This window comes from Pristiophorus japonicus, chromosome 19 (genome assembly GCF_044704955.1).
Source record: "Pristiophorus japonicus isolate sPriJap1 chromosome 19, sPriJap1.hap1, whole genome shotgun sequence".
Lineage (NCBI taxonomy): Eukaryota > Metazoa > Chordata > Chondrichthyes > Pristiophoridae > Pristiophorus > Pristiophorus japonicus.
Genome location: NC_091995.1, coordinates 16,581,245 through 16,593,277, shown reverse-complemented (window position 1 = coordinate 16,593,277; position 12,033 = coordinate 16,581,245). Strand labels below are relative to the sequence as shown.

The window sequence follows — 12,033 nt, the reverse complement described above, 5'->3', positions numbered from 1 at the left end:
ATGAGAGGGGATCTCATAGAAGCATATAAAATTCTGACGGGACTGGACAGGTTGGATGCAGGAAGAATGTTCCCGATGTTGGGGAAGTCCAGAACCAGGGGACACAATCTAAGGATAAGGGGTAAGCCATTTAGGACTGAAATGAGAAACTTCTTCACTCAGTTGTTAACCTGTGGAATTCCCTACCGCAGAGAGTTGTTAATGACAGTTCATTGGATATATTCAAGACGGAGATAGATGTGGCCTTTGCTTCAATTCCTGGGGCACTGGAACCGGTTCTGGGGGGGGGGGCGGGGGGGGACCAGTCCAAACCGGATGGTCTTCACCTGGGTAGGACTGGAACCAATGTCCTAGGGGGAGTGTTTGCTAGTGCTGTTGGGGAGGAGTTAATATGGCAGGGGGATGGGAACCTATGCAGGGAGACAGAGGGAAATAAAATGGAGTCAGAAGCAAAAGATAGAAAGGAGAATAGTAAAAGTGCAGGGCAGAGAAACCCAAGGCAAAAAACAAAAAGGGCCACATTACAGCAAAATTCCAAAAGGGGCAAAGTGCGTTAAAAAGACAAGCCTGAAGGTTCTGTGCCTCAATGCGAGGAGTATTCGGAATAAGGTGGACAAGTTAACTGCGCAGATAGCAGTTAACAGGTATGATGTCATTGGTATCACGGAGACATGGCTCCAGGGTGACCAAGGCTGCGAACTCAACATCCAAGGGTATTCAGCATTTAGGAAGGATAGACAAAGAAAAAGGAGGCAGGGTGGTGTTGCTGGTTGAAGAGGAAATTAATGCAATAGTAAAGAGGGACATTAGCCTGGATGATGTGGAATCGGTATGAGTGGAGCTGTGAAATTCCAAAGGGCAGAAAACGCTAGTGGGAGTTGTGTACAGACCACCAAACAATAGTAATGAGGTTGGGGACAACATCAAACAAGAAATAAGGGATGTGTGCAATAAAGGTACAGCAGTTATCATGGGCGACTTTAACCTACATATTGATTGGGCTAACCAAACTGGTGGAGGAGGATTTCCTGGAGTGTATTAGGGATGGTTTTCTAGACCAATATGACGAGGAACCAACTAGAGAGCTGGCCATCCCAGACTGGGTGATGTGTAATGAGAAAGGACTAATTATCAATCTTGTTGTGCGAAGCCCCTTGGGGAAGAGTGACAATATGGTAGAATTCTTTATTAAGTTGGAGAATGACAGTTAATTCGGAAACTAGGGTCCTGAACTCGAGGTAAGGTAACTTCGATGGTATGAGGCGTGAATTGCCTAGAATAGACTGGCAAAGGATACTTAAAGGGTTAATGGTGGATAAGCAATGGCAAACATTTAAAGGTCACATGGATGAACTTCAGCAATTGTACATCCTGTCTGGAGTAAAAATAAAACAGGGAAGGTGGCTAACAAGGGAAATTAAGGATAGTGTTAAAGCCAAGGAAGAGGCATATAATTTGGCTAGAAAAAGCAACAAACCTGAGGACTGGAAGAAATTTAGAATTCAACAGAGGAAGACTAAGGGTTTAATTAAGAGAGGGAAAATAGAGTATGAGAGGAAGCTTGCAGGGAACATAAAAACTCACTGCCAAAGCTTCTATAAATGTGAAGAGAAAAAGATTAGTGAAGACAAACGTAGGTCTCTTGCAGTCGGATTCAGGTGAATTTATAATCGTGAATAAAGAAATGGCAGACCAGTTGAACAAATACTTTGGTTCTGTCTTCACGAAGGAAGACACAAATAACCTTCCGATTGTACTAGGGGACCGAGGGTCTAGTGAGAAGGAGGAACTGAAGGATATCCTTATTAGACGGGAAATTGTGTTAGGGAAGTTGATGGGATTGAAGGCCGATAAATCCCCGGGGCCTGATAGTCTGCATCCCAGAGTACTTAAGGAAGTGGCCCTAGAAATAGTGGATGCATTGGTGATCATTTTCCAACAGTCTATCGACTCTGGATCAGTTCCTATGGACTGGAGGGTAGCTAATGTAACACCACTTTTTAAAGAAGGAGGGAAGAGAGAAAACAGGTAATTATAGACCGGTTAGCCTGACATCAGTAGTGGGGAAAATGTTGGAGTCAATCATTAAGGATGAAATAGCAGCACATTTGGAAAGCAGTGATAGGAGCGGACCAAGTCAGCATGGATTTATGAAAGGGAAATCAAGCTTGGTGAATCTACTGGAATTTTTTGAGGATGTAACTAGCAGAGTGGACAAGGGAGAACCAGTGGAGTGAGATATATTTGGACTTTCAAAAGGCTTTTGACAAGGTCCCGTACAAGAGATTGCTGTGCAAAAGCAAAGTGCATGGTATTGGGGGTAATGTACTGATGTGGATAGAGAACTCGTTGGCAGACAGGAAGCAGAGAGTCGGGATAAACGGGTCCTTTTCAGAATGGCAGGCAGTGACTAGTGGAGTGCCGCAGGGCTCAGTGCTGGGACCCCAGCTCTTTACAATATACATTAACGATTTAGACGAAGGAATTGAGTGTAATATCTCCAAGTTTGCGGATGACACTAAACTGGGTGGCGGTGTGAGCTGTGAGGAGGACGCCAAGAGGCTGCTGGGTGACGGACAGGTTAGGTGAGTGGGCAAATGCATGACAAATGCAGTATAATGTGGATAAATGTGAGATTATTCATTTTGGGGGCAAAAACACAAAGGCAGATTATCTGGATGGCGGCAGATTAGGAAAAGGGGAGGTGCAACGAGATCTGGGTGTCATGGTTCATCAGTCACTGAAAGTGGGCATGCAGATACAGCAGGCGGTGAAGGCGGCAAATGGTGTGTTGGCCTTCATAGCTAGGGGATTTGAGTATAGGAGCAGGGAGGTCTTACTGCAATTGTACAGGGCCTTAGTGAGGCCTCACCTGGAATATTGTGTACTGTTTTGGTCTCCTAATCTGAGGAAGGACGTTCTTGCTATTGAGGGAGTGCAGCGAGGGTTCACCAGACTGATTCCAGGGATGGCTGGACTGTCAAATGAGAGAGACTAGATCGACTGGGCATTTATTCACTGGAGTTTAGAAGGATGAGAAGGGATCTCATAGAAACGTATAAGATTCTGACGGGACTGGACAGGTTAGATGCGGGAAGAATGTTCCTGATGTTGGGGAAGTCCAGAACCAGGGGACATAGTCTTAGGATAAGGGATAGGCCATTTAGGACTGAGATGAGGTGAAACTTCTTCACTCAGAGTTGTTAACCTGTGGAATTCCCTGCCGCAGAGTGTTGTTGATGCCAGTTCATTGGATATATTCAAGAGGGAGTTAGATGTGGCCCTCGCGGCTAAGGGGATCAAGGGGTATGGCGAGAAAGCAGGAAAGGGGTACTGAGGGAATGATCAGCCATGATTTTATTGAATGGTGGTGCAGGCTCGAAGGGCCAAATAGCCTACTCCTGCACCTATTTTCTAGGTTTCCATGTTAAATAATTGATTCCAACATTTCCCCCACTACCGATGTCAGGCTAACCAGTCTATAAATATCCGTTTACACTCTGCATCCTTTTTTAAAAAAAAGTGGTGTTACATTTGCTATCCTCCAGTCCATAGGAACTGATCCAGAGTAGATAGACTGTTGGAAAATCACCAATACATCCACTATTTCTAGGGCCACTTCCTTAAGTAGTCTGTGATGCAGACTATCAGGCCCTGGGGATTTATCGGCCTTCAATCTCATCCATTTTCCTAACACAATTTCCTGACTAATAAGGATTTCCTTGAGTTCCTCCTTCTCACTGGACCCTCAGTCCCTTAGTATTTCTGGAAGGTTATTTGTGTCTTCCTTCGTGAAGACAGAACCAAAGTATTTGTTCAAATGGTCTGCTATTTCTTTGTTCCCCATTATAAATTCACCTGATTCTGACTGCAAGGGACCGACATTTGTCGTCATTAATCTTTTTCTCTTCACATATCTATAGAAGCTTTTGCAGTCAGTTTTTATGTTCCCAGTTTGAATTTTAATGGGGTGTTAGCCATAGAAGAAAACTGCAACACTGGACTGATTTCTCTCATTCACAAGCTAGCGTGGGAAATGGAGACGTCCATCTTCGTGCAGCATGTTAAATTAATTTGGAATAAAAAGCTAGTGACAGTAATGGTGACCATGAAACTAGCGGATTGTCGTAAAAACCTATCTGGTTCACTTATGTTCTTTAGGGAAGGAAATCTGCTGTTCTTACCTGCTCTGGCCTATGAGAGACTCCGGGCCCGTCGCAATTTGGTTGACTCTTAGCTGCCTGCTGAAATGACCCCAGCAAGCCCTTCAGGTGTACCAAACCGGTACAAAGAACAATGGTTCAAAAGGCGACTCACCACCACTTTTTCCAAGGCAATTAATGCTGGTCTTGCCAGTGATGCCCACACCATATGAACGAATACATTTTAAAAAAGGGGATGCATCTCAACTTTGGACGAGAGAAGGGGGCTGCAGGTATCGACTGCACTGTAACCCAAATCCAGGGGTGCTTCATGCTGACATGAGGCGTTCAAGTGCAAACATACCCGACTCTCCAGTAATTATATAATTCAACTTGGCACAAAATTTTTAAACTAACAGGTGCAGAACTGGTTTAAGTTTCCAGGCTCATAACTGCAGTAATAGACTTTTTTTAAATCATGGATTTAAAAAGCAGAGCAAACCAGCACTGGAGTGATTCCCACCGGTCAGAAGTGCCCCATTATGAAAAGACCTTGGTGTTAAAAGGCATTTAAAGAAGAAGAAATTAATGGCGGGTTCAATGCACATCAATCAGAAGCAGGAACCGTGGCTAATTTTTCCTCTCCCTAAACCAGGGATATGGAGACTAATTCCAGCCCTAGTTGAGATTAGCACAGCACAGACTGGAGATCAAATCAGACATCTATTGGTCAGCTTGATTTAATACCACACAGCATTAAGAGCAACACTCACTTTAAAAAAAAAGTATTTATATTTCCTCCTCTTCCAACTGACTGCTCCAGTCGCTGTTGCCGACCCTCTCCTTGACCTTCAGCATTGTTGCTCTGGAGCGGTCCACTGGGAGCTGTTGCCAACTTCCCCTTTTCCTTGAAGTTAAAGTACTTACGTCCAGATTCATAACTGGATCCCACTGCAGTAAGAAAGCAGGCATATACCTGCAGCTGAATGTGTTATCACAACAGGGTGCGGCCCAACAAATTTATACTGAGCTGCGTATATACACAGTGAACTGTGTGCATTGAATGTAAACAGCAAGATTAGAGCAGCTGCACAAATGGATAAAATTTGAACTATGTTGTGCACTGCAGTATAGTATAGATGGGCAGCAACAATGGCTGGGCCAAGTCTGCAAATGCTTAAACTAATTCCTTTGCATGTAGTCAGTGCCACACTCTACTTCGGGGGAAGAGGGGTGGGAGGAGGAAGATAGAGGCCCCAAGTTTCCACACGTGGCAAAACAGGCACCCCTCTGAGCTGGGCGCCCGTTTTTCGCCCCCCCCCCTGCCGTCGGGAACGGCTGCCTCCTCCCTGCCTCCCCCGCGCTGCCGTCGGGAACGGCTGCCTCTTCACTGCCCCCTCATTCCCCCCACCCCTGCCGTCGGGAACGGCTGCTTCCTCCCTGCCTCCTCCCCCCCCCCCCACCGCCGTCGGGAACGGCTGCCTCCTCCCTGCCTCCCCCACCCTGCCGTCGGGAATGGCTGCCTCAACTTGAGGCTTCCTGCAGCCTTCTCACATGGTAGGAACATGGTTTATTTAATCTTTTCTTTGCTTATAAATTTTTATTCAGGTTGGAATTATTTGTATAATATTTGTATAAGTATAACTAAGGATTTATTGTAGAATGTAATGACTTCCCTTTCCCCCCCCCCTGCCCCACCTCGTTCTGGACGCCTAATTTGTAACCTGATTTTTTAATGTGTAGACAAGGTTTTTTCAGACCTACAAAAATCTTCACTTGCTCCATTCTAAGTTAGTTTGGAGTACGTTTTCACTGTGGAAACTTTCAAATCAGGTGTCAGTGGCAGGACACGCCCCCTTTTGAAAAAAAATTCTGTTCAAAAGTGAAACTGTTCTACATGACTAGAACTGCAGAAAACTTAAAATGTGGTGAATTGCGATTTCTAAGATACTCCGTTCTCCACCAGTTGCTCCTAAAAATCAGGAGCAAATCATGTGGAAACTTGGGGCCAGAGAAACTAAAGCAGAGACGGAGAGCAAAGAGGGAATTTGGGCCCTCTACAACTAAAGATCCATAGGAACAGGAGTAAGCCATTCAGCCCCTCGGGCCGGTCTGTCATTCAATTAGATCACAGCTGATTAGCATCCCAACTCCATTTACTCGCTTTAGCTCCATATCTCTTGGCTAGCAAAAATCTATCAATCTCAGATACAAAAGTATTGATTGAGCTAGCATCTACTTTGAGAGAGGGTTCCACACTTCTTCCACTTCGTCAACATGAAGTTCAGTACCTGGAACGTCAGGACCTTCTTGGACAACTCCAACAGCGACAAGCCGAAAAACCTCACTGCCATAGTTGCCCAGGAACTTAGATGCTTTGACATAGACATCGCCGCCCTAAACGAGACCCGGCAGGCAGCGGAAGGCCATCTCAAGGATCAAGATGGAGGTTACACCTTTTTCTGGAAAGGAAAACCAGAGAAAGAACGCCGCCTTCATGGAGTCGGCTTCGCCATCAAAAATGAGCTGGTCAACCGCCTCAAAGACTCCCCCTGCAGAGTTAACAAACACCTCATGACTCTTCGACTCACCCTAACCCGGAACCAATGCGCACAGTCATCAGTGCGTACGTCCCAACACTCAATGCAACGGATGAGACCAAAGCGGTTTTTATTCCAACCTCGAAACATTCCTGTCCCGCATCCCCACGGGCGACAAATTGATCCTCCTCGGTGACTTCAACGCCAGGGTCAGCAAAGACACAGCCCTCTGGGGAGGTGTGATTGGCAGAAAAGGGGTAGGGAAAGCCAACTCCAGCGGTACCCTACTCCTAACAAAATGTCTAGAACGTGAACTTATCACCAACACCTTGTTCCGCCAGAGGAACAAATATAAGGCATCGTGGCATACCCTCGGTCCAAACACTGGCACCTGCTCCATTATTTCATCGTCCGAGCCAGGGATTGCAAGGATGTGCGCATCACCCGCGCCATGACAGGAGCTGACGACTGCTGGACGGACCATCGCCTAATCCGATCCATCATTGACATTAACATAGCCCCAAAGCGGAAGGGACAGCAGAAGCAGTGCCGCAAAAAAATCAATGCCGGGGCGCTTAAACACCCAGCTAAGAGAGCCCGATACAGCCAGTGGCTCACAGCTAACCTGGCGTGCCTTGATGACAGAGATGCTGAATGCCCACAGCGCTTGGTCTGCCCTTCAGGCTTCCATAACTAGTGCCTGTGAAGAGACACTTGGTCACTCAAACAGAAAACACCAGGACTGGTTTGACGAGAATGATCAGGAGATCCAAGAACTAACAGATCGCAAGCGCAGAGCATTTGAGCCTCAAGCAACAACCCAACTCGGGAGCAGCAAAGCAACATTACAGGCGGCTCAAGGCTGAGATCCAACAAAAAACCCGGGACCTAAAGAACAGGTGGTGGATGGAGAAAGTACAGGAGATACAACAACTGGCCGACAGTCATGACGTGCAAGGATTCTTCATCGCAGTCAAGGTCACCTACGGTCCAATCTCTCAAGGCCCCACCCCACTGCTAGCCAAGAACGGGGAAACACTAATCAAGGACACTGAGGCTGTCAGGGCCCGCTGGAAGGAGCACTTCGAAGGTCTCTTCAATCGAGACTCTGCCTTTGACTCGAGTGTTCTTGACTCCATCCTGCAGCATGCGACCCACTACCACCTCAGTGAAACCCCAACATTGCACGAGGTTGGAAAAGTCATAAAACAGCTCAAGAACAACAAGGCTACGGGAACGGATGAAATCCCTGCTGAGGCGCTAAAGAATGGCGGAGAAGCGCTGTTGGCGTGGATACATGACCTCATCTCTCTCATCTGGAGGGACGAGAGCATTCCGGGAGATCTCAGAGATAGTGATTGTGACCATCTTTAAAAAAGGGACAAGTCCGACTACGGCAATTACAGGGGAATCTCTCTATCAGCCCCTGGGAAAGTTGTCGCTAGAGTTTTCCTCAACCATCTTTTCCCTGTGGCCGAGGAGCTCCTCCCGGAGTCACAGTGCGGATTTCATCCCCTCCGGGAAACGGACATGATCTTGGCAGCGCGACAGCTGCAGGAAAAATGCAGGGAGCAGCGCCAGCCCTTATACATTGCCTTTTCAAACTTACAAAGGCCTTTGACACTGTCAACTGTGAGGTTCTATGGAGCGTCCTCCTCCGTTTCGGATGCCCCCAAAAGTTTATCAACATCCTTCGCCTGCTCCACGACGACATGTAGGCCGTGATCCTTACTAACGGATCCATTACAGACCCAATCCACGTCTGGACCGGGGTCAAAAAGGGCTGCGTCATCACTCCAACCCTCTTCTCAATCTTCCTCGCTGCCATACTCCACCTCGCAGTCAACAAGCTCTCCGCTGGAGTGGAACTAAACTACAGAACCAGTGGGAAGCTGTTTAACCTACACCGCCTCCAGGCCAGGTTCAAGATCACCCCAACTTCTGTCACTGAGCTACAGTATGCGGACCACGCCTGCGTCTGCGCACATTGAGGCTGAACTCCAGGATATAGTCGATGCATTTACTGAGGCATACGAAAGCATGGGCCTTACGCAAAACATCCATAAGACAAAGGTCCTCCACCAGTCTGTCCTCGCTGCACAGCACTGCCCCTCAGTCATCAAGATCCACGGCACGGCCCTCGACAACGTGGACCATTTCCCATACCTCGGGAGCCTCTTATCAACAAAAGCAGACGTTGATACGGAGATACAGCACCGCCTCCAGTGCGCCTGTGCAGCCTTGGCTTCCTGAGGAAAAAGTGTGTTCGAGACCAGGCCCTCAAATTTACCACCATGGTCTACATGGCTGTAATAATACCCGCCTTGCTGTATGGCTCAGAGGCATGGACGATGTACAGAAGACACCTCAAGTCGCTGGAGATATATCACCAACAATGTCTCCGCAAGATCCTACAAATTCCCTGGGAGGGCAGGCGCACCAACATCAGTGTCCTCGTCCAGGATAACATCTCCAGCATTGAAGCACTGACCACACTCGATCAGCTTGGCTGGGCAAGCCACATAATTCACATGCCAGACACGAGACTCGCAAAGCAAGTGCTCTATGCAGAGCTCCTTCACGGCAAACGAGATGAAAGGTGGGCAGCGGAAACGTTACAAGGACGCCCTCAAAGTCTCCCTGATAAAGTGCGACATCACCACTGACACCTGGGAGTCCCTGGCCAAAGACCGCCCTAAGTGGAGAAAGTGCATCCGGGAGGGCGTTGAGCACTTGAGTCTCAACGGCGAGAGCATGCAGAAATCAAGCGCAAGCAACGGAAAGAGCGTGTGGTAAACCAGTCCCACCCACCCCTTCCCTCAACGACAATCTGTCCCACCTGTGACAGAGTCTGTGGCTCTCGTATTGGACTGTTCAGCCACCAAAGAACTCACTTTAGGAGTGGCAGCAAGTCTTCCTCAATTCCAGGGACTGCGACTTTCTGTGGGAGTGGGGTTCCACACTTCTACTACCCTTTGCACGAAGAAGTGCTTCCTAATTTCTCTTCTGAATGTCCCAACATTAAGGTTATGCTTCCTTGTCCTAGACTCCCGCCCCCCCACTCTCCCGCCCCCCCCACTCTCCCGCCCCCCCCACTCTCCCGCCCCCCCCACTCTCCCGCCCCCCCCCACTCTCCCGCCCCCCCCACTCTCCCGCCCCCCCCACTCTCCCGCCCCCCCCACTCTCCCGCCCCCCCCACTCTCCCGCCCCCCCCACTCTCCCGCCCCCCCCACTCTCCCGCCCCCCCCCACTCTCCCGCCCCCCCCACTCTCCCGCCCCCCCCACTCTCCCGCCCCCCCCACTCTCCCGCCCCCCCCACTCTCCCGCCCCCCCCACTCTCCCGCCCCCCCCACTCTCCCGCCCCCCCCACTCTCCCGCCCCCCCCACTCTCCCGCCCCCCCCACTCTCCCGCCCCCCCCACTCTCCCGCCCCCCCCCACTCTCCCGCCCCCCCCCACTCTCCCGCCCCCCCCCACTCTCCCGCCCCCCCCCACTCTCCCGCCCCCCCCCACTCTCCCGCCCCCCCCACTCTCCCGCCCCCCCCCACTCTCCCGCCCCCCCCACTCTCCCGCCCCCCCCACTCTCCCGCCCCCCCCACTCTCCCGCCCCCCCCACTCTCCCGCCCCCCCCACTCTCTGTCATTCAAAATCAAAACCTATATTCCAGGGAATACAAGCCTAGTTTATGTAATTTCTGCTCATAATTTAACCTCATGGCCCGGCATATACCTCACTCTACAATTACCATGAAGCCAGGGGGACCAACCCTGGTTCAATGAGTGCAGAAAAGCATTCCAGGAGCAACACCAGGCATATCTAAAAATGAGGTGCCAACCTGAGGGAGCTGCAACACAGGACTACATGCATGCTAAACAGCAGAACCAGCATGCTATAGACAGAGCTAAGCAATGCCACAATCATTAGATCAGATCAAAGCTCTGCAGTCTTGTCACATCGTTAATGGTGGTGAACCATTAAACAACTAACGGATGGAGGAGGCGCCACGAACATCCCAGTCCTCAATGATGGCGGAACCCAGCACACGAGTGCAAAAGACAAAGCAGAAGCGCTTGCAACCATCTTTAGCTAGAAGTGCCAAGCGGATGATCCAGCTCGGCCTCCTCATGAGGTCCTCACCATCACAGAAGCCGGTCTTCAGCCAATTCGATTCACTCCATGTGACAAAGAAAAGGCTAAGCACACTGGATACAGCAAAGGCTATGGGCCTCATCAACATCCCGACTGTCATGCTTAAGAGTTGTGCCCGAGAACTTGCCGCACTTCTAGCTAAGCTGTTCCAGTACAGCTACAGCACTGGCATCTGCCGACAATGTGGAAAATTATCTAGGTATTTCCTGTTCCAAAAATAAAAACAGGACAAATTCAATCCGGCCAATTACCACCCCATCAGTCTACTGTCAAATCATCAGCAAAATGATGGAAGGTCTCGTCAACAGTGCTATCAAGCAGCACTTACACTCCCATAATCTGCTCACTGATGCCCAGTTTGGGTTCAGTCACAACCACTCTGCTCCAGACCTCATTACAGCCTTGGTCCAAGCAGGGACAAAGATTAGTGGGAAAGTGGGTTGTGTAGAGGACAGAGAGAGGCTGCAGAGATTTAGACAGGTTAAGCGAATGGTTTGGCAGATGGAATACAATGTCGGAAAGTGTGAGGTCATCCACCTTGGGGAAAAAAAAAAAACAGTAAAAGGGATTATTATTTGAATGGGGAGAAATTACAACATGCTGCGGTGCAGAGGGACCTGGGGGTCCTTGTGCATGAATCCCAAAAAGTTAGTTTGCAGGTGCAGCAGGTAATCAGGAAGGCGAATGGAATGTTGGCCTTCATTGCGAGAGGGATGGAGTACAAAAGCAGGGAGGTCCTGCTGCAACTGTATAGGGTATTGGTGAGGCCGCACCTGGAGTATTGCGGAATGATATACTAGCTTTGCCGGGGGTAGAGACGATTCACTCGGCTGATTCCGGAGATGAGGGGGTTACCTTATGATGATAGATTGAGTAGACTGGGTCTTTACTCGTTGGAGTTCAGAAGGATGAGGGGTGATCTTATAGAAACATTTAAAATAATGAAAGGGATCGACAAGATAGAGGCAGAGAGGTTGTTTCCACTGGTCGGGGAGACTAGAACTAGGGGGCACAGCATCAAAATACGGGGGAGCCAATTTAAAACCGAGTTGAGAAGGAATTTCTTCTCCCAGAGGGTTGTGAATCGGTGGAATTCTCTGCCCAAGGAAGCAGTTGAGGCTAGCTCATTGAATGTATTCAAATCACAAATAGATAGATTTTTAACCAATAAGGGAATTAAGGGTTACGGGGAGCAGGCGGGTAA

At 49.1% G+C, this 12,033-nt stretch overlaps 1 protein-coding gene across 5 annotated transcripts in view; it reads right to left on the bottom strand.

Moving 5' to 3' along the window:
- The window catches only part of LOC139229752 (protein PRRC2A-like), a 182,332-nt gene that overhangs the window by 106,608 nt on the left and 63,691 nt on the right, over positions 1-12,033 (bottom strand). The window lies entirely within an intron of this gene.